The sequence below is a fragment of the Rhinolophus sinicus genome, chromosome 1, assembly GCF_057876585.1.
Source record: "Rhinolophus sinicus isolate RSI-liver-muscle chromosome 1, RSI-T2T, whole genome shotgun sequence".
Taxonomy (NCBI): Eukaryota; Metazoa; Chordata; class Mammalia; order Chiroptera; family Rhinolophidae; genus Rhinolophus; species Rhinolophus sinicus.
The window spans coordinates 83,614,945-83,637,416 of NC_142501.1; the positions used below are offsets into that span (position 1 = coordinate 83,614,945).

At 41.0% G+C, this 22,472-nt stretch overlaps 1 long non-coding RNA gene across 1 annotated transcript; it reads left to right on the top strand.

Moving 5' to 3' along the window:
• The first annotated feature begins 19,683 nt into the window (after positions 1-19,683).
• LOC109452867 (uncharacterized) lies at positions 19,684-22,472 on the top strand. The gene is made up of 3 exons (XR_002138199.3): positions 19,684-19,814; positions 21,180-21,263; positions 22,352-22,472. It is a non-coding gene; the product is annotated as an uncharacterized LOC109452867 (long non-coding RNA).

Genomic DNA, 22,472 nt, shown 5'->3' on the forward strand with positions numbered 1-22,472 from the left:
GGGCCTCTGAGAGATTTTAATAAAGGATGCAGCATAAGCCACAACAGGCCGTTTGAATGGGAAAGTCACTAGAAGCAGCTTGGGTGGGCCTACAAGTTGGGTGGGGCAAGGTCTGAAGGAATCACCAGCATGGAGCCAGTTTGATGGAGACTTGAATTTGGTGCCCACCTGCAACTGCAGGCAAGGTGGAGGGAGGGCTCAACAAAGGAGCAATGCCTTCTGCCAGCACTTTTGTATGGGAGAAAGCTGCCCCTCCAGCCCTTGCCCTGCAGCCAGACAATTCTTTTCCTCCTTGTGCATCCCTGGCACTTTTTGAGCTGCTGCCTCAGAACTAGAGCTCAGAACCAGTGAATCTGTCAGTAAGTCAGTGCACAGGCCCTTTAAGAGGAACACCTGGGACCCCAGCTACCCTCATCTCACCTGGATGAAATCCCAGCTAATTTTCACAGCTAGATGTTGTGGGGACTCCTTCCTCTTCCTGGCACTGGTGGTCCAGGCTGCGGAGCCTGGTGTGGAGCTGGGATTCCCCTTGTGCCTCAGGGAGGACCTCCACAGCCGAGATATATCCCCCGATTCTTAACCACCACATGTGGGTGTGGAACAAGTCTCAACGTGGCTTCCTCTTTATATCCTTAGTTACAGGAATTCTGTTCAGCTAGTCTTCAGGTATTTCTCAAGGGTGGTTGTTTTATAATTTAATTGTAATTTTGATGTGGTCATGGGAAGAGGTGAGCACAGTGTTTACCTACTCTGCCATTTTTGACTGGAATCTTGAAGCAAATCTTGATAAGTAAACAATTGCTCGATGAATGAGCAGTCTGTCAGTGAAGCGGTCTATTGTCCTGAGAAATTGACTGTTTGAGCAGCGAAAGTTCAGATAAATGGACTAAAACAAACAATAAAGTTGTTTACTGGTATAGAGCCTTAGCAACCTGGGCTAGAATTACTGGACCAAATAATAAAGTCATGTTATGTCAGTGGCCATAGTTCTGAGTCCTCAGTTAAGGAATATGGATACAAACAGTCTCAGTTTTCATGATATACCTGTGTTTATGTCACCTCTTCCCCAATAGCACTTTTGGCAATTGCAACTTTACATTTGATTAATGTCCATCTCTGCCAGTAGAATGTTTGCTCTGTGAGGGTAGGTTCCATACTGGTTTTGCTCACCATTTTATTCCCTGTACTGGTCACAGTACCTGGAACACAAAAGGTATTCAACAAATATTTGTTAATATTGAATGAGAGCTTGGACAACAGCCTGGATCAGAAGATGAGGAAGAAATTCGAGATTACTTTGTCTTCAGTCCCATGTTAGTCTGGTCCCAATAATGCCAAGTTGGTGCTGAGAGAACATATTTAGAACAGAAAGATGAGAAGTTCCACTTTTGGGAAACCAATTTTCATTTCTATAGGTAATAATACATCTGGAATTTAGAAAAGATAAAAGCTAGGGCAATATATGCAGATTTTATGAATTTTGTTTATTCAAAATGACTCACAAATCAGTCATGGGGAGCTGTCAGATGATTAGCATGCTATAAATCTGACTTTATCAGTAAAAAAATCCTCCTGAAAAATCCATTTAGATTGAAAGTTTTCCTCAGTCTGTACGAGACTAATTAAATGTACTAGGTTGTAAAGATGATAATAAATACATACATGGCACCTTCTGTGTGTCAGGTACTCTTTTAAGTGCTTTACTTTCATTAACTCAGTAAACCTCATTATAACTCTATGAGGTAAGTGCTATAATAATCTTCATTTACAGACAAGAGACATAAAGAATTGAGTAAAAGCTGCTTGAAACTACATGAAAAAGCTACATTAACATAACTTTCTATTCTGGGAAGTTCTTGCCCAGGAAGATAAAGGTGCAAAATATGTTTCAAAAACATCCTGAAAATTTCTTTAACTGAAGAATAGATAATGAAATGGAAAACCAGATTGCTTATCAAAGGGTTGTTTACTCATCAAGAGTCACTTTAAAATCCATGCCTTGCTGAATGCACCAGTCTTAAACTATTATATCACAACTTGGCCCAATCACAAGCAGGTCCCCACACTGGAAATATCACCTTAAATCAGACTGCCTACACCTTATAAATATCCATCCTTGAAGTCACACTAAGCCACCTCTAAGCCACACTAAGTCTGTCAAGATGGTGCTCTCCCTTGCTACACTAAGCAATACACTTGGCTTTGCTTGACCAATAGGCTATTTTAGTGGTCTTTTCAGGGAGTTGGCAGTTAACAGAACCAAGAGATTAATGCCTTATGCCTAGTGTTTTACTAGTGTGTTTCCTAATTTTGTGCAGAGAAGGAAGTAAGGCCAGGACTTACTATTCAAACGGACACCTACTTCACTTGGGTAAAACAAGTTAAGTTTTAAGAAAATTAGGGCAGACTTATTTGTATCTGTTACAGAGCTCAGCATAACATTAAACTGAATTAAATACAAATTGTGGACTAAAAAGACAGAAGCAAGATACTTAAATGAGTATAGCCAAAAACATCACCAAAACTGGACAGGTAAGGATAAAGGTTAGAGTGGGGAAGGTCCCAGTTACTATCAGGCACAGAAATTAAAAGTAGTGGCTTTGGATTCAGAAATAGATTCAAGTTCTGGCTTTACCATTTAGCAGCGATTTGACCTTGGGTAGTTGACCTCCCCGAACCTCAGTAGTTCACCTGTAAAATAAGAATAATGTTAGTACCTACATCAGAGTTAGTATGAGGACAGTGTGTGCCAAGAGTTTATCACCGTGTAATTGGTGGTATATATTGCTGTTATTATAATATAATTCACTGCAGGATTTTAGGGCTTGGGAAGAAGGAAGATAAGATCAGTGGTATACTTGAAGGGGATTGAAGAATTCAAAGAGAAGAAACAAAATATCTAACAATCTGGAAATTCAGGATTGAATTTTTCAGTAGTCATCTGGTATTTTTCCAAGAAGACTGGTTACCAAGGCCAGAGGGATAATTCCCCAACTAAACTCTCCATTTAATAGTAAAGCACGATTTACCTCCCAAGAGGATTGCCCAGGCAGAGTTTAGGACTGTAGCAGAAGCTTGACCTTAAAAGTTTAAGAATTTAGAACCCTGGGAGAGAGATGAAATCTGTCAGTGAGAAACATCTAAGTGTTTTTGTGGGTATATGTAGGAGGAGAGTACTGTTGTTTTCTAGATGCTATCGCTAGTGATGCAAAAGAACATGAGCTCACTGAGCCCAAGGTTGTTCTTTTCCAAACTTGCTTATTCACCAACCAAGCAAGTCTTGCCGAGAAATATGGAAAGGAGGTATTAAGTGAACCCAGTACTTAATGCAAGCCACAGCAGTTTTATGTGTGGCCTCTAAAGATGAATAATCTTGGGGAAGGAGGCCATTTTTCTTATTGTTTGTAGAACTGTAGACCTAATATCTCTTTTGTATTTACCTTGTGCTTCTAGGAGCTGCTGCTTTGCATGCCTGAGCTCACTTCACCCTTCTACAAAACTTTCCAGGTATGGTATCTCCATCATTGAACTCCTCCTTGATTTACTTGTGTTTTCTTATTAAGTACGCACAATTTTGTGGAAGAATCCTGGGGTCAAGAAAATCCAATGCTTTGTAAGCAGACAGGAGAGATGTGGTGTGGTGTTTGACTGCATTTTTCAACAGCAAAAAGTATAGAGAGTCAACAATAACATGTTCAAAGTAGAAGTAGCAGGATGGATGGATGGCAGATTGAAATGAAGGACTAAGGACCTCTATTTTAACTTTGGCCTTAAACAGTAACTGCACATTTAGTGAAGGGGTATGTAAGTATAAAGATACCCCTTTATACTTAGAAGGGGAAGCTAAGTATAAAGACAAGTCTTGAGGTTGATCTTGAGACTATGAGACTGGAAAGGTCAACTATTTTCTCATTCTAATGTCCCACTTGGAAAATTGGGCAGTTTTCCAGACCCCAAATGGATTATTTGAATAGTTAAAAGATGTAAAACAGAATATTGAGTGTATATGTTCACACCCACCTCCAATTTTATTTCGTGTGACTTGATTTTTAAGTTAATAGTATCTCAAGATACAATCTACATGGGATTTAATAATTTTAATTCCATCTCTTATCTCTTTACTATAAGGAGAGTGATTCCTTTCTGTGTTAGTGAATATCAACCCTTTCTCAGAAACAATAAAAATATAAATAAAAGTTCTTCAAAAGTAACTCAGAGGCAACAACTGAACTATGCCAGTGTTGTGAGTTAAACATAAATCACAATTGTTCTAACTTGTTGAACTGTATTTCCAAGTTTCAAGCTTAAAGAATTCATCAAGCAATTTTAAAAGAAGGAATACTGCCCTAGAAAAAAAAGGAATTTGCCAAACTCTCTTTATACCTCCTTCAACACAACTTCGCAAACATTCCTGAGCATCTTCTATGGGCAATGATCTGTTCAAGTCTCCATAGGGACACAGAAATGAATGAACATGAACCTGGACAAAACTACGACACAAAGTAGGAAAAGACTAAAATAATCATAAGGGGGAGAAATTGTCAGCTGGAAAGCCTGAGGAAATAGGTGGGATTAGAATTTGGTCTTGGATGGGTGAATGAGGTGAAGTTGGGGCTGGGGGGGATCGGGAAGGAATGAGGGTTTGGAGTAAGTAGAATGGTTAATAGCCTATTTTGACGGAAGTGGCAATTATGGCTGTTGGGCCCTGACAATAGGTGCAATGCTATAAACTCTGGTTTGCTTTCTAAAAAGAGCCATTAAAAATGGGGCAGAGGAGTGATTTCCTTTGCTGTCACTGAATTAACATGAAAAGTATCAGTATCAGATGCATCACTCTGCCCTTTTCACCTTTTTCCTCTGTTCTCCAAGCGGGCAGGCAGGCCAGTAGAGGCTACAGTATGAGGGGTCTTCCTCACCTTCTGGTTTGGCCAATGAGGTGACTTGCAAGAGATCCAAGGAAAGGAGGTGGGTAATGTGAGGGAACTGGTTTTTCAGGCTCCCTTCTTTCAGGGTCAGCTTGGGCTGCTGAAGCCCACACAAGAACTACACAGCTTCTCTGGGCCTGTGGGTTCTGATAAGCACTTCATCTCCTCTTCTGTTTGGATCTAGGGGTGGGAGAGCCTGGTTTATTCTTATTCCCTACACCCTACCACACCATTGTAAAGAGTCTTTTCATTAAATTTGCCTCAAGTTATTCTAAGATGAGTATACTCTCTGTTCCCCATTGAGACCTCTATCAGACCTGAGTAGAGAAACACTGGGCATCTGCTCACCTCAATCCTAGGAGGGGCCAAGTGTCTATGCTTAGGCTCTGAGGTCCCACAATTCATGCGAAAGTTTTTTGGAAGAATTTTTGGGTCCCTGGCCCAACTTAGGCCCATCAGGCATTCTTTTGGGGAGTCTGCATTAAGAAATTCTCTAAGTAGGCTGGCGAGGAGATGAACTCAGGAGTTGTGGTGTGTCATTTCTGCCCTAAGTGGACTGAGAAGGAGAGGAAGTTGATCTGTAGAGAAATTCACTTATTAAAGTTATTGAGTTCTGAATGGTTTTCAGCCCTTGGTTCTAGTCCCTTCTGAGGGCCAGGTAAATTCTTGTCCTCAGGTCCCATGAGATAACTCTATTTTCTTCAGTAAACACCATACTTACACGCACAGAGACTTTTTTTTTGTTGTTGGTTTAAGCACGTTTGCTTCATTTTTTGTTACTTGCAACAAAGAGATGTAACTAATAGAGGACCCAATACACATAATCCCGGTTACCATTTATGGAGTACTTAGTGTGTGCCAGATTTCACATGACTTATCTTTAATCCTCTCAACTACCTGAGAAGTATTTTTGTGACTTTGATCTTTCTTGGCTTAAAAGTTCCTTCCTTCTATGTCCCTTAATTTTTTCTGGGTGTCCCCAAAGGGGTGCCTCATACTTTCTCACAAAGCCATTGGTCATCCTCAGTCACCATGCAGCCTGTTCTGTTCTTTTTCTTCACTCACAGATGTCACCGCACACTGTGAAAATGATAGTATCTACATCCAAGATTCCACCTGTTGATGCTACCAAATGTTCTGATCCTCGGTATGCTCAAACATCTCTGAGTTTGGGGAAGAGTTAGGGAGAATGTCTCTTCTACCTCTGTGTCAACTCAGCCCTTTAGCTGTTCTTCATGTGGCCAGAGGCTCATCGCTGATGAGACCCATGAACTAATGGCAGAGCTTCCCAACTCTGCATCATGGCAGAGTCATGTACCACAAAGGTTACAGGGGGCATTGAACTCCCTGGACCTTCGGACAGCCTGGTGCAGACTGGGTGACTAGAGCCCTGGCTCCGTCATCTAACCTTGAGCAATCTTATTTCATCCCAGCATGGCCTACAGACACTATCATTTTCTGTAAATATCATGGCATGAATCTAGCCATTCACACAAACCCCGTTCCCTGTGCCAGCCATAGGGGATACAAATCCAGTCAGGACCAGATCAACAATACATGTTGTGCCATTATTTGCATGCTTGCCCTTCCCTTTTCTGGCTTTTCTTTTGGAAAACAAAACTTGCATGCAAACAAAGAGGCAGAGTTGTGGGGTGTGTATATAGATGTATTATTAGGGAATAAAAAAGATATTGTCTACATTTTCATGAGCCAGTGCAAAATGCCCTGTTATATATGCACCATCCCACTCTGACCAATCAGGAAATAGTCTTCAAGAGTTATGTCACCTACCTGAGGTCACACACTAAGTGGCAGAGCTGGAATTCTAATCCAGGCCTGTCTGGCTTCAGGGACACATGCTTGATTTCTCACTATTGCCACATCCATTCTTCCCAATGTTCCACCAATCAGGATTATGGCCTCCTAATCTCCCTTCAGAGAACAAGTGCTGGGGCAGCCATGGACATTCACCCCTCAGAACTTTATTCAAGAGGAATCTGTCACAAGGAGTGCAGTCAAGCAACAGCCTCTAGCTGTAGCATTTGGGGGTTGGAGCAATGTTTGAGGCAGGGACATGCTCTGTCCAGGCTGTTCTAGCCAGTGACAGAGCATGGCATGAGTACTAGAGCCTGGTCACCTCAGCTCAACCTGGGATTCCTCTAGAGAGAATCTATGAGTTGGCACTCCCCGCTGGGGAGCTAAGGGTGGTGTCAGGGTTGCACTGTGGTCTGAGGTTCTTCTTACCCAATCCTCCATTCTTCCTCCTTTCATGGGTGTGAGACACACACACTCATAGGTGTTCCAAAAGCTCACGATGCCTGCCGCTCCCTCATCCCTTTATCATTCATAGGTATGACCCCTAATATATCTCTCACACTCCTGACTCTCTCCGGTTGTCTTTCCCTGAAACAAGCTCCCTGAGAGGATTGCCATACCACGTAATTCTGTTTATCCTCCACAGCCCATAGTACAGTATTTTGTACATAATTACTTTCCTGCCCTTTTTTTTGGATCAACAAGCCATTTTAGATGGTGATAAATGAGCAGTTTCAATGTCTTGTTACCAGTTCTGGGGGAGCTCTGGGCCCAAAGGCCCAGTGAGATACAGGTCAAAGATGGTTCTAGAGTGTCAATCATCCACAGATTTTGTTTAAATGAGGATTCCTGGGTCCTCTGGTCAAAGATTCTGACTCTGAGGCCTGTAGGGCCAAAACAGTTCATTTTTAGTGAGCACTCCCAGTGGATCCCAAGCCAAGCAGACCATACTTGAGAAGCACAACTTCTGAGAATGACAGTTCAGCTCCACAGTCTCCCTTTTCCGCCATCACTACCACATTTGGTGGTGTGGATATCCCTGTGAATTTGGGAGAATCTTGGTATATTCCAGGACCAGGATTTTCCTATCTTCTGGATATGTTTCAGTCTGCATTTAAAAATGAATAATGTCCCAAGGGTAGAGACATAAATTGGTGGCATCGGCAGCCGACATTGAGGTATGGACCAGGATTATAAAAGGTAAACGTTAGCCTCATTTTACAGTGTGGATCCCTGGCACGAATCATTATAGAGTAGTCGTGCAGTCCAACTCTGTCCCGTTGTTATCTTAGCAGCTATCCTTTGTTCTTCTCTTATCCCTCCTTCAAGGGTAATCTCAAAGATCACTTTCTGACTTCTGCAAGTGCAGAACTTCTTCCAACATCCCAGTTCCCCAGTACTATCTCCCATGAAGGTACATTATATTTAAATTGATTACTTTATGTATCTTTTTCACCCACTCTTGAAAATTCTTTGGGAGTGAAGTCCATTTCTTTTCACCTCTTCATTCAAATGCCTACCCCAATATCTAGAATATGGTAGGAGCTCAATTGATGTGGTGGATGGATGGGTGGATGGGTGGATGGGTGGATGGGTGGATGGGTGGATGGATGGATGGGTGGATGGATCGATGGATGGATGGATTTGGAAACAAGGAAGCATGGGAGGATGAAAGTAGGAATAAGCTAAAGGTGACCCGATGCCTTCATTTTAGTGCTTCATTTCACTTGACTTTCCACACTCATATCCAATCTCACATTAACTTAAAAATAAATCATTATGTTACAGAAATATGTATTCATCTTCTTTGTGATTTCAACTGATTTACATTTACTTCAAGTGAATTGAGAATATTTATGAGAACATTTAAAAAAATAAAATGAAAGAATTCTTTTCTAGTCAAGATGAAAATTTGGATTGTAGGAGGAAGTGTGATGCAGTAGGCTTTGGAATCAACTAGTCTGAGATTAAAATCCCACTTTGTTACTTACTGGTTATGTAGCTTCAGTATCCTCATATGTAAAATGGGATCATATTTATATCATAACAGTTATATAAACGCTAACCAATTGCCTGATACATAGTAAGGACTCAACAAATATTAATTACCTTCTTCTTCTTTGGCCAAAACTTAATAGAATCCTTGTACTTGGAAACCAAACCCATGTCATCGTTTTAAAATTTTTTTCCAAATGCATACACATAGATTAGATGCTTAGTAAGTACATGTCAGATGAATGAAAAAATTATTTCGTTGCTTCTGGCTTATCTCAAATTCTAATTTTAGTACACTTCAGTGTGAGGAAGTGAATTTAAAAGCATAGCAACACGACTCAAAAGATTAAGATTTTTCTATCCAGAAATCTTGATTTACATCTTCAGTGGTTGACTTTTGAGAAGAGTGCAAATGTTGGCATTATCTTCTTTATTAGTAATTTGTGAAGAACTGGGATCTCACACAGCTGTGTGCAGCTCGAAGATGTACCAAGGAAAGAATAAATTTCCTGCCCACGCAAACTCAAGGCAAAAACCACAAGCTGTCTCCTATTATTCTGACAGCCATATAGCAAGGTTTCTTATTTTTCTCATAAAGCAACTTGACAAAAGTATAAGAATTATCCACTATGCAGAATTTTTACCTTGGGGGATTGTTAAAGTGATGTATTTGTTTTAGGAGCCACTGAAGACTCAGAGTTACAGAAATTTACAAACCTCACTCTATCTATTCAACAAATGAAAATTCTTCTTTTCAGCCTCAAAGGGACTAGTGGTATGACCTGGACCCGGCCTACCACGCCCCTCTCCAAGATGCATTCCACAGGATACAAGTACATCGTACTCAGAACTGCTGTGTGCTCCAAACTGTGGTCCAGCTCAACATGGGCCAGTCCTCCTCCAATTCTTGCTGAGCCCACCTCTCATTTAAAATAGACAGCAATGGGCAGAGGGCATTCAACAGACACCTTTCTGCTCCCAGCTCCATTTACTGGAATCCATTAGAACAGAGAGGGCCACAGAAACCTAATAATATTCTCAGTAAATCTAAGTACTAGGCTAAGGCGAAGCAAACTTGTCTGTTGATCACTAATTATGTGAGAGGCACGTCTTATTATGTATTTGTATACCTATTTTATTTATACCCTCTTTCCAAAGGGAATGTAAAGCTGCTTGTAAGAACACACGTAGGTTAAGTGGGGATACTATACAATAGGACACAAAGCTGCAGCCAGAAGGAGGGGGTACACATAATACCCAAGCTAAAGTCCACTTGCTGTCAGTGGGCTGCAAAGCCGGTTTGCAAATCCCTGCTAGCCAGGGAATGGTCACTCTATGTGGTTCTCAGTGTCCAAAAGGCAGAAGCAAACCTGCTGCTCTGAGACACAGCAATTCCTGGTACACAGACTCAAGGGAGACATTCCCCGCCATCAGTTTGTAAGGGGTGATGAGTTGTAGTGTGTTATACAACAACCCAGATCTGCTTGAATCTGACCTCACCAATACTGTTTCAGAGCTCATTCTTCAGGACCCTATATAGACACAAAGAAATCAAATTGATTTCTTTGATTAAAGATGCTCAATCACTCAGTATTTCCTCAAACCAAGACTGTCTGGTAGAAACCACCTTTGGCATGAAGTTAACGCTTGAAGCAGAAGTCAGATCTCCCATCTCCTTCTGGAAATAAACATGTAGGTGTGCCTATAAAAGAGAGTCAGGTCCCCCAAATTTTCTGAGTCTGCTTGCCTCCCCGACTACATGGAGAGGGAGAAAGAATAGGGAATAGCTAGCTGGCAGGTAGGATGATGTCAGTTGTGTAATAGTGCACCCCAAACATAGAGGCACAAGCAACAATGGTCTCTTAGTATTGTCTCTCAAAGCTCTAAATGTTGGCTGGGCTCAGCTAGGCGGTTCTCGCAAAGAGTCTGTCACACAGTTGCAGTCAGATGATGGCTGGTGCTGGAATCATCTCAGAGGCTCACTGGTGATTGATGTTGGCCATTGTTTGAGAGTGCAGTTGGGACTGTCAGAACATCTACACCTGGGCCTCCATCTATACTGGATGTCTTACAGCATGACAGCTGGAATCCAAGAGCAAGTGTTCCAAGAGATAGATAGAGACAGAGATAGAGACAGAGACAGAAATAGAAATAGAGGTAGAGATAGCCAGAGATAGAGATAGAGATGAGACAGAGGTAGAGATAGAGACAGAGACAGAGATACAGATACAGATGGAGAGAGATAGATACCAGGCAGAAGCTGTATTGCCTTATTTTAAAATAAACTTTATTTTGGAATAATTTTAGATTTACAGAAAAGTTGCACAGAAAGTATGAGAGTTTCTGTACATTCCTCACCCAGTTTCAGTTTCCCCTAATGTTACCATCTTTCCTTCCTGTGGTACATTTTTAAAAATTAAGAAACTAACATTGGTTCATAACTATTAATCAAGCTCTAGACTTTATTAGGATTCCACTAGTTTTTCCATTAATATCCTTTTTTTTCTGTTCCAGGATCCAATCCAGGATCCCACATTTCATTTATTTTTATGTCTCTTTAGTCTCCTCTGGTTTATGACAGCTTCTCACTCTTGTTTGTCACGACCTTGACAGTTTTGAGGGGATAATGACCTAGTCAGTAATTTTGCAAAATGCCCCTCAAATTGCCTTTGTCTGATATTTTTTCTCACGATTAGACTCAGGGGATGGATTTTTGGAAAGAATAACACAGAGGTGAAGTGCCCTTCCTATCATATCACACCTGGGAATACATGATATCCATGTACTGTCACTGGTGATGGTAACTTTGATCACCTAGTTAAGATTGTGTTTGCAACATTTCTCCACAGTTAAATCGCTATTTTTTCCCTTTCCATACTTGATTCTTTGGAAACAAGTCACTAATCTAACCCACACTCAAAAGGGAGGGGGTAGTGTATACATGTAGTATTTTGAATTCTGTGTATGGAAGATCTGTCTCTCCTCCCTCATTTATGTATTTATGTCAATGTGGACTCATGCACATTTGTTTTATACTTTGGGTAATAACCCAACACTACGTTATTATATAGCTCAAAATTTTCCAGCTTTGAGAACTGGAGGTTCCTTTCATTTGGCTCCTGCGTCCCTTCGACATGCCCGCATCCTTTAGATTTTTTTTTGAGCACTTCCTTACATTCTGGTATTATACGATGTTTTCAGGATCACTTGTATTTTTCCTACCCTAAAATCAGTCATGTTTACAAAGAGCCCTGGTTAGTTTTGTTGAAGAATGGTATTGTATCCTTTTATAACCTAGCCTCAAGTCACACAGTGTCTCTCTATGGTTGACAGAGTCATATCAATCCACCCAGTTCAAAGGGGAAGGACATAGACTCCATGTTTTAATGGAGGAGTGAAAAGGTGACATTGTAAGAAGAGTCTTGGCATGAGATATTGTTATGTCCATATTTGGAAAATACAAGCTATTACAGATGGTCAGAGTATCTTAATGAGAAGGCAACATTTGAGCAAAAACTTAGAGGAGTGAGAAAGGCAGCCATGTGGCTATCTGTAGGAGGAATATTCCAGATATAGGAAATGATTAATGCAAAGTCTTTACAATGAGACTATACCTGGTGTTTTGAAGAAACAGCCACAGAGCCATTGTAGCTCATGGAACAGGAGTGATAAGGAGAGTGAGTCCTAGAAGACGGGGATGGAAAGGATAGATCCTAATGGACCTAGAGGATATAGCGAGGATCTGCGTTAGCAGCCATTGCAGGATAGGAGTGACAACAGGATCTGACTTACATTAAAATGATCACGATGGTTACTCTGTTGAGAAATGACTTCAGGGGACAAGGGTAAAAAGAGGCAAACCAGTCAGGATGCTATTCCAGTGATGTACACAGAGGTGACTGTGGCTTAGACCATAGCAATAGTGAAAGTAGTACAGAGTGGTTGGATTCCGAACACCTGCAGCTAAAGCTAACACAAGTTCCTGCTGGACTGGAGATGGGCTGTAAGAGGGAGGAAAATCAAGGATAATTTCAAGGTTTGGCCTAAGAAACTGCAAGGATAAAGTTGCCATTAATTGAGATAACTATGGATGGGGGATAGATCGGGAGCTTATTTCTGGAAATGTTGACTTCCAGATGCCTATTAGACATCAAAGTAGAGATGTCAAGTAAATCTTGGGTATACAAATCCAGAGTTTGGGAAAGGAGTCTGGGCTGGAAATGTACATTTGGATGCGACTGCATAGGGATTTGTATATCAGGTCATAATGAGGTCACCAAGAAAGTGAGTAAAGATAGAGAAGGCAATCATGAACTGATTACTAAAGCACCTCAACATTAAGAAGAAGATACCATCCAAAGAGACTGAGAGGAAATAACCAATAAAATGCAATAAAAACCCAGAGTGTATGGTGTCTGTGAAGAAAGTGTGCCATGGAGGAAAGAGTCATCAATTGTCAAATGATATCACTCAGTTAAGTAAGACGAGAATCCAGTATCTGACTATTGGATTAAACCATAAGGCAATCATTGATTTTTCTTGACAAGAACAGTTTAGATAGAATCATAGGACCAAACGGCTGGTCCTTTTCTTGTAAGAAAGAGTGTGAGGAGAGTAATTGGAGATAATATAGATGATCTCTTTGAAGAATTCTGTTGCAAAAAGGAGTAAAAGAGTGGTGTGGTAACTAGTGGGGGAAATGAGTTCAAGAGAAGGTTTACATGGCCATAGGAATAAGACAGTAAGAAATAAAAGGCTGATGGTTTAGGAGAGAGGTGGCAAATTGATGAAGCAATTTCCTTGCATAGGTGAGGGGACCTAGGGTCTGGTGCATTGGGTGTTAGTAGGAACATATATAATTCCTGGGAGGAGGGCAGAGTGTGTGGGTGCAGATACTGGAAAGTCCATGTGGTGTTGGGGTGGGGAGTCAGTTAAAATTCTCTTCCGATTGATTTAATATTTCCAGTGAAGTGGGAATTGAAGTCGTCAACTGAGAGTGAGAATGTGGGAGTGTGTGTTAGAGGTTTGGGGAGAGAGGAATAGGTGTGACAAGGCAGCTTACAACGTGAGAGAGTGAATGGATTAGGGACATACAGTATGGATTTCTGGCAGCTTCAACGAGGCCACCTGATGGTTGTTGTCTTAAGTTCAAAGTGAAGTCTGTCAGCATGGCTCTGTCTCTTCCAACCACTTCAAGGGCAGGTGCTGAGGAGGCAGAGGTGGGTTTAACCAGGGTATTGTGAAATGAGAGCTATAATGGAGATAACCGAGATGAGGATGTATATAAGGGAGTGATTCCAATGACTGACTAAGGGATTTTAGCTAAGGGAGGATGGCGAGGACACACCAAGGGGGTGAAAAGCAACGTGAAGTTTGTAGGATCATTGAATTACAAATTTTAGTGAGGGAAGAACAGAAGAATGTCATATCTGAGGACTAACGTTTACCCTGGGTTATCCTGTGTCATGCAGGGTCTCAGCTCCCGCTCCCGCACAAGAACACAGGATACGGCAAGGCCAAAAAGGAACACCCACGGAGCCATAGATAGGGGAGTCATACCACTATAGTCTCACTGGATGCTGGGTTGAAGACACAGGAAGCAGGAGCCACATGATCTGCAATCCGCCGTCTGCTTTTCTGCCAACCCACCAACCAAACTCAGAGTGTAGCCACGGCAGTTATATTAGTGGTTAATGGCTAACCAGTAACAGCTGATGGCCGTCTAATAACCAAGCCAGCACCTTTTCATATAAGGCCGAGAGCCTTTAAACTTTTCTCTGGGACTCTGTCCCCATACTCTGCCCACTAGTAAAATTCAATTTTATGGATATACCAATCAGAGAATTAATTCTAACACCTTTGAGCTGGAAATTTTCTAAGGAAAAACAGAGATAAGCTTGGAGTAGGAAGGAAGACAGAAATACCACCCTTGCCAAAAATACAAAGATTAGACAATAAATGAAGTTCTTTGTGCAGTCAATGCAGTAATGAGTTTCGTTCGTCTTTTTTCTTATAAGGAGGTGTCATGTGGGGCGGCCTGCAGGGTCTCTAGTCCTGCTCCCCACGAAAGAATGCAGGACATGGTGAAGTCAAAAAGGAACATCACGGAGCCATAGATAGGGGAGTCATACCACTATAGTCTCACTGGCGGCTGGGTTGGAGATACAGGAAGCAGGAGCTACACTGTCCGCAAAGCGCCGTCTTAACTGCAATCCGCTCTTGCAGGCTCAGCCACCATCTTCTTGGTAGCCCCCATTTGCTGCTAGCATAGCCACAGCAGTTATATTAGTGGCCAGTGGCTCATTGGTTACAGCTGACAGCCAACTAGCCACAGCTGATGGCCATGCAATCACAGTTGATGGCCATTTACTACCTGAGCCAGCACCTCTCTACGTGAGGCCAAGCAAACTGCACTCCTGGCTCTGTTCCCACAGGAGGCTTCTGGCTTCTAGGCCAAGACCCATGCTGACATTTCATATTGTCTTGTTGTCCCACAGAGGGCAGGATCAACACCCTCTGCTCTCAGATTTGTTTGGATGTTGAACTAGATGCCACAGGAGCACCAAGATAATTTGAAGAGATGTATGACTCACATCGCGGCTTTCTGGGGAGAACAGAGCAGCCACCCAAGATGGGCTGCAAATGCCTGAACGGAAGGAAGGAGTGAGTGGTTTGTGTGTCTGTGGATAGGAGGTAGGATTGGAATGAAGTTAAGTTCCTCCCTGGCACCAAGAGAGGGAAGGTACCTGCTTCCATGTACACTTGCCCAAATGTGAACCAACAGGAGAAAGTGCCTTGCTGTCTGTCATGTGGGAGACCCTACGGGGTCTCTGCTCCCACTCCCCACATAAGAACGCAGGATATGGTGAGGCCAAAAAGGAACACCCACGGAGCCATAGGTAGGGGAGTCATACCACTATATTCTCTCTGGAGGCACTATACTCTCACTGGAGGCTGGATCCACACTGTCCGCAAACCGCCATCCACACTTGCCAGCCACCATCTTCTTGCTAGCCCCCATTCTTTCTCTCTTTTCTCCTTCTCCTCTCTCTGCTAGCGTAGCCACAGCAGTTATATTAGTGGCCAATGGCTCACTGGTTACAGCTGACGGCCAACTAGCCACAGCTGATGGCCATGCAATCACAGTTGGCCATTTACTACCTGAGCCAGCACCTGTCTATGTGAGGCCGAGAGCCTGGAAACTGCTTTCTGGGGCTCTGCCTCCACACTGTCACTGTTAAGTGACATGAACTATGGCAAATGTAGCCTAAGATTTAGTAGAAGTAACGACAAAAAATGGGGGTTAGGTGAATCGTAGGCACTAACATTTACTGTTGATTTTGGAGTGGGGCCTAAAACCTGTCAGCTAACATAAAAAATGGAGCCAGAGTCTTTCTTCATCACAAATACAGGCTTCAAATCTATAGGGCAACAAGTATAGCGTGTTTCTTAAAAATGTTAAGCTTTGGAGTCAGGCTGGAGTTTAAATCCTAGCTCTTTAGCTATGTGATTCTTATTAGCTCTTTGACCTTCAGCAGATTACTTAGTTTCTCGGCTGTGTTACCTAGAAAAGGCCACTGTGGGGGCAGAGCCCCAGAAAGTAGTTTACAGGCTCTCGGCCTCACGTGGAGGGGTGCTGGCTCGGGTAGTAGATGGCCGTCAGCTGTAGCCAGTTAGCCAATTAGCCGCCAATATAACTGCTGTGGCTACGGAGGGAGAGAGAGAGAATGGGGGCAAGAAGATGGTGGCTGGGCTGGCAAGCGTGGATGGCGGTTTGCAGACAGTGTGGATCCAGCCTCCAGTGAGAGTATAGTGCCGCCAGAGAGAATATAGTGGTATGACTCCCCCATCTATGGCTCCGTGGGTGTTCCTTTTTGGCCTCACCATGTCCTGCGTTCTTGTATGGGGAGCGGGAGCAGAGACCCAGCAGGCCTCCCTGCACGACAAATGGCGCAGCGAGCAGGGTCTCCCGCATGACAAGCTGCCTAGCACACCTTTGCAATTTAGCTAGGCACATTCTAATTTCTGGAAATTCTATGATTGACATTTCTATTTCAGATAAGTGTGATCTTTATGGCTGAATCAGTTTGTGTTGTCAAAGGCTCCAAATATGTTATCTTTCAAATAATTTATATCCTTTAATTTTGAAAGCATTACATATTCACAGCACAGAAACTAACTTTTATCTTCCCCTTTTCTCTGTTTAAGCGCCTTTAATAGTTCAGAGTTAGGAAACAAAGCTTAACACTAGAAAAGTCAGGGAAGGAATCTTGGGTGAGTCAGTTTGTGAAGTCAAGGGTTCTTTTAATTTAGGTCTTATTAGTCATTTATCTCTGAAATTTACTTTTTCATAGATTCTCTTACATCATAGAATATATTTAGTTCATTTTGAGAAAGTAAAAGCATGACTTTTTGACAGTTTATTGGCATCTCCTATGTGCTCAATACTCATTCATTCATTCATTCATTCATTCATTCATTCATTCATTCATCAACTACCAATTGAACACCAACCTCAAAGGCCCCAGGCCTTTGCCATGTGAACAAGCAGATACCGACTCCACTCTCATGGGATTTGGTAGTCTAGTGGGTTTGATGGACAATCAAATAATCCCAATCTAACAATCATGGTTTTTATTTGTAAAAGACAGAAACCAACTTTGGTTACCAAAAAAGGAAGATGCTATTTTAGAATAGTGCCGTGTAACCCACGAGTACCACGGGAAACCTGGAGAGAAACCACACTTAGAAAATGGAGTGTTGCTAACGGAGCCTGGGACCCCGAACCAGGTCATGACAAGCCCGGTCAGGGCATTTCTGCTGCCGCTGCTGAATCCTGATACAGAAACCACAAGACGTGACTGTGGCCACTGCTCTGCTACCACTGCAGCCACGAGCCCTGAGCTGCCCTTGCTTCTTCACAGCCCTTGTTCTCAATCCATCCAGGAGCAGAAGCATCCAATCAGCTGAGCCTTTAGGCTCACAGCCTGGCTGACAGATTGAGGAGCTCAAAAGGAGGATCTTTTTGTTTTCTGGGCTGGAAGGTAGGAAATGCTAGGCAACCAAACCAGCCAAACAGAATTAACATCCATAACACATGCAAAGAAAAAAAATGATAATGATTGCTAAGTGCTTTGAAGAGGCACTGGCAACAAAGCATACAGTATTTTCAGGGCTTCCCTAAGGCTTAAACCGCTGTTGGCACTGCCTCACAGGGAGGCCTCGTCAGCCTGGGTGGTGTTTCCTACCCGTCCGTCATGCCCATGCCTCCTTCCCGTGGGGCCATAGCACATCTGGACTCACGTTTACAACCACTTTCTCTTACTCAAATACATCTACTTTATGTATCACAACTGTAAATGAAAGCCAGCATCATTTGCCATGAACAGAAGGTAAAAATAAGAATAAATACAATGAAATGAACTAAAGCAATAAAAATCTAGCTAGATACTTTGCTGAAGGTTCTGAGGCTGAGGTCCACTTTTAGCAAATGTTAGGTATTGAAACCATAATAGATTTGGATCCCTTAACATTCTTTTATAATAAATGGGTAATCTAGTAAAAAAACAAACAGACAAAAAACACACAACAGCACCAATTAGAGATTTTAACCTTGACCCTATTTGAAAAATTAAAAGAGGATGGAAAAGGGATAAATCTTCAAAATTTGTATTTTAGTGCTTTTTCAAATGCTCTCTGGTTAGATTTGAAATTAATTTATACCATTAGTAGTACATGTTGCATGCTTTGAGTGATAAATATTAGAAAGAGCATGGGCTTAAAAGTGGGCAGGATTTGAGTTTGAATTTCAGCTCCCATACTTATTAGCTCTGATTTAAGGCACATTATCTAACCTCTCCGAGGCTCAGTATACCCATCTGTAAAATGAGTGCAATGATACCACTTTTCCTTGTGTGTTAAATCGATCAGTGCTTCCCAAACCATATTGCACATACGAATCTCCTGGGGCTCTTGCTGAAATGTGGATTCTGAATCAGTAGGTCCAGGGTGAGGCCTGAGATTCTGCATTTCTAATAAAATCCCAGGTGATGCTGATGGTGTCATTTTTGTGGACCATTGTTTAATTCTGTGCTGTCAAAATGGTAGTCAGCAGCCACGTGTGGCTACTGAGCTCTTGAAATGTGGGCCAGTGAACCTAAGAAATGGGATAATTTTATTTAATTTTAACTAATCTTTAAAAACTGATATTTGGTTCAGTTATTGGAAAACAAGTTTTAGTATACTTGGAACAACTTGTAAATCTATCTTTTCAGCTGTTACTTTTATAAAATCCAACTAACCAAAAATCTATTTCCAATGAAAACTTAATGTCTGTATTGAGATGTGCTTCGAGTGTATAAAATAAGCAACAGATTTTGAAGATTAAGTTTTAAAAAAGAATGTAAAATAACTTCTCTTGATTGATGTTGAAATAATAATTTTTGGATATGTTGGGTTAAAATATACTATTAAAATTAACTTCATCTGTTTCTTTTTCCTTTTTTATGTGGCTACTAGAAAATTAGAAATGACCTATGTGGCACATGTTACATTGCCCCTGGACAGTCCAAGCACAGACCAGTGAGCAGAGCCCAGGGCCCGGCTCTGTCAGCTCCTTTCGTCCTTTCTGAAGTGGCTGGGTGACCTCTGGCGGGAAAGAGGAAGTGAGGTGGTGGAAAGAGACAAGGTTTCTTCCTTCCCAGCAGGAGGCTGTCGCAAAAAAAACAACCTGAGCAGCAAGTGCTTCTGCGGTGGGTTATTTCCACTACATTCCAAGGCAGACTCGGCTTCCTGGAGAGGTGACAAAGGAACATGTCAACCATCCCAAGGACGTTGCTCAAAGCTGGTTCTCACAACAAGATGTTCACTTTTCAAGATTAAGGATCATGGCAAATATCTCCCTCAACCCAACTTCCTCTGTGACATGAAGGGGGACTTAATTAGAACAGCGTGGGCTCCTGCCAATGTGCTGCATTATTCCCTGGTTGACTCAGCAGTTTCAAAGGAGGCTGAAGTCTAAGAAGAGACGTAATGAAGACATCTGCAAATTTGACAACCACCAAGAAATTAGCAAAAGAGGTATGCAGAAATGAAAGCTTGTGTTCTCATGTCATAAATTACATTATGGTAACCTCACCCCCCCAACTCTTGTGAAAAAAAAAATTAACCAACTCAGGCAAATATTTACATGTAGAATCAGATCTGGCAGCAGATTCAAAGAGAACTATTAAGGCTGCAAAAGCTGCTTCTGTATCAGAGGCTTGTAGGCTCCAGGTCTCAATTAACCTTTATAAATAGAAACTGACAGCCTTGGCTGGAAAATGTGGGGGGCAGTCTAAAATGTTTTTGAAGAATGGTTGACTACAAAGTAAACAGCCTGAATAGAAAATATTAAATCAGATCCTGCCTCCACATTCCATAGAACTGAATAAAATGTACTGTGTACTTAAAAGGCTTGGATCAAAGAAATCATGAAACTATTTTAATTTAGTGATGATTCAGACTGCATGGAATTAGTTCTATTGGCATAAGACAGAGAATTTACTTTTTTCTGATTAGGTTAGATCTTGACATGAAGTTGTACAGTTGGCAGTGAAGGTATAACTTTAAAGATATTTATCTTTAAGCCTTCTTGTCCTTTCCATCACTAAATCAAACCATGAGTAAATATTTACTAGGTATATTATTCACTAAAGAGTAGAGTGTCCTTTGAGTAATAAAAAAAAAGTACAGTAAATACGATTCAGATTCAGGATTTATTTTGCTTTAGATGGAAGCAAAAGGAAGGTGAGTTTACCAAATTCATAGCATAATAACGATCTAAAGGGAAAGAACATGTTAGAGGCATACATTTATACACCAGTGTTTCATTATCAGTTTCCACAATTCAACAATCTATGCAACATTTATTCTCATCTAAATGCCTTTACGTATTTGAAAGCAATACAATCCTACATCTCAAAGAATCTCATTAGTCTAAGATAAGCCTTTCCCATTAGTCTGTTCTAGAGAGATTTTTAATATATGTTAAATATCTGTAATTCAATTAATCTAAAAGAGTAGTGAATACAGAGCCATCGTGTTCCAGATGAGCTTTAAGTCATGGAGAGAACCTGTCTCCCCTGCTCGTTGGCACCAGCTGTTTTCTCTGTTAAGCGTTCTTTGACCCGTCCTCGTTGGAGTTAATCCTCCAACATCCCATTTGGCATTGTTACTGTACTTAACCGTGTAATTATAATTGTTCCCGTCTCAGCCTCAGATCTCCCTCTCTGACTGTTGGAGAAATACCTTCTCTGTTTATGTTCTTCACTCAACTTATAGGCGTCTCACAGAAGAGAGGCTGGGGCCACTGGTGACATTGCTGTTTCATTCCACAGCCCTCTTCGGGAGACAGCACAGTTGCTGGCACAAAGCCCTTTTCACTTTCACTTCTTTCTTTCTCAGGGCGGCCTCATTGTGCACCAAGATCCTCTGCTGTCTTCCTTTCAGTCTGGTCAGTAAGATTGATGGACCAGGCCCTACACCTTCGTAAGTGTGGATTTCTTTTTGGGTCTTTTGTCTCCTGCCCTCCGTACAATTTGGATTGCATTAGGCTATTCCTAAATCCATCAAATTATTTGTTTCTATATCTAAAATCCCAACTGTGGACAATTCTGAAGACATGAGTGGTGGTATTAACTCAGAATAAAAGCTTCTAAATTTATATACCAATATTTTAAGTCTGAGTAATAGGATGAAACGTAGTTCTCTTTGTCACTAGATCCTTTCATTATTTAATAATGAGCATGGATTATTCTTAATCTGAAATAAAAACCATAGCTATTTCTATTTGGGAATGTTTCATAACAAACATAATCCAAAATCTCTCACGTCAAACTGTTTCTAATCCAATGAAAAAAGGTAATGTTCCAAAAGGGAAAGCGTAGAAAGCCATTTTCTTCATAAAACTGCTAGCTATATTATTTTTTTGTTCTATCTTCAAATTAACTCAGTCACATGATAATTCCCAAAACAGCTTTATATTTTTATACATATAAATAATACCTCATTTATTTAGTATAGATCCAACTGTAAAATACCATGTCATCTGCTTTCCAACTTCTTTGGGTTATTTCCTTTTCCACAAATTGGAAAGGGGAATAAGAACACAAAAATAAAATGATTTAATTCAGTCATTTGTTATTTGTATTAAATAATGTTTTGGAGAACTTGATGTTAATAGTTAAAATTAATTATATATAGTTATATATTATATATTCAGTGTTTCCCCGAAAATAAGACCTAGCTGGACAACCAGCTCTAATGCGTCTTTTGGAGCAAAAATTAATACAAGACCTGGTATATATTATATTATTATATTTATTATATTATATATATTATATTATATTATATTATATTATATTATATTATATTATATTATATTATATTATATTATATTATATTATATTATATTATATTATATTATATTATATTATAAAGACCTGGTCTTATAGTATAGTAAAATAACACCTGGTCTTATACTAATTTTTGCTCCAAAAGACGCATTAGAGCTAATTGTCTGGCTAGGTCTTATTTTCGGGGAAACACGGTTGTATGTTTATTTATGTGTCTTTCAGTTCCACAGGTAATTAAGAGCCACTGTAAAATCGTTTTCTGCTATACTAAAGTAAATCTACAACCTACAACATAAAACTACCTCCAGTATGTTTCAAGATTGCAGGGCTTTCAATGGACAAG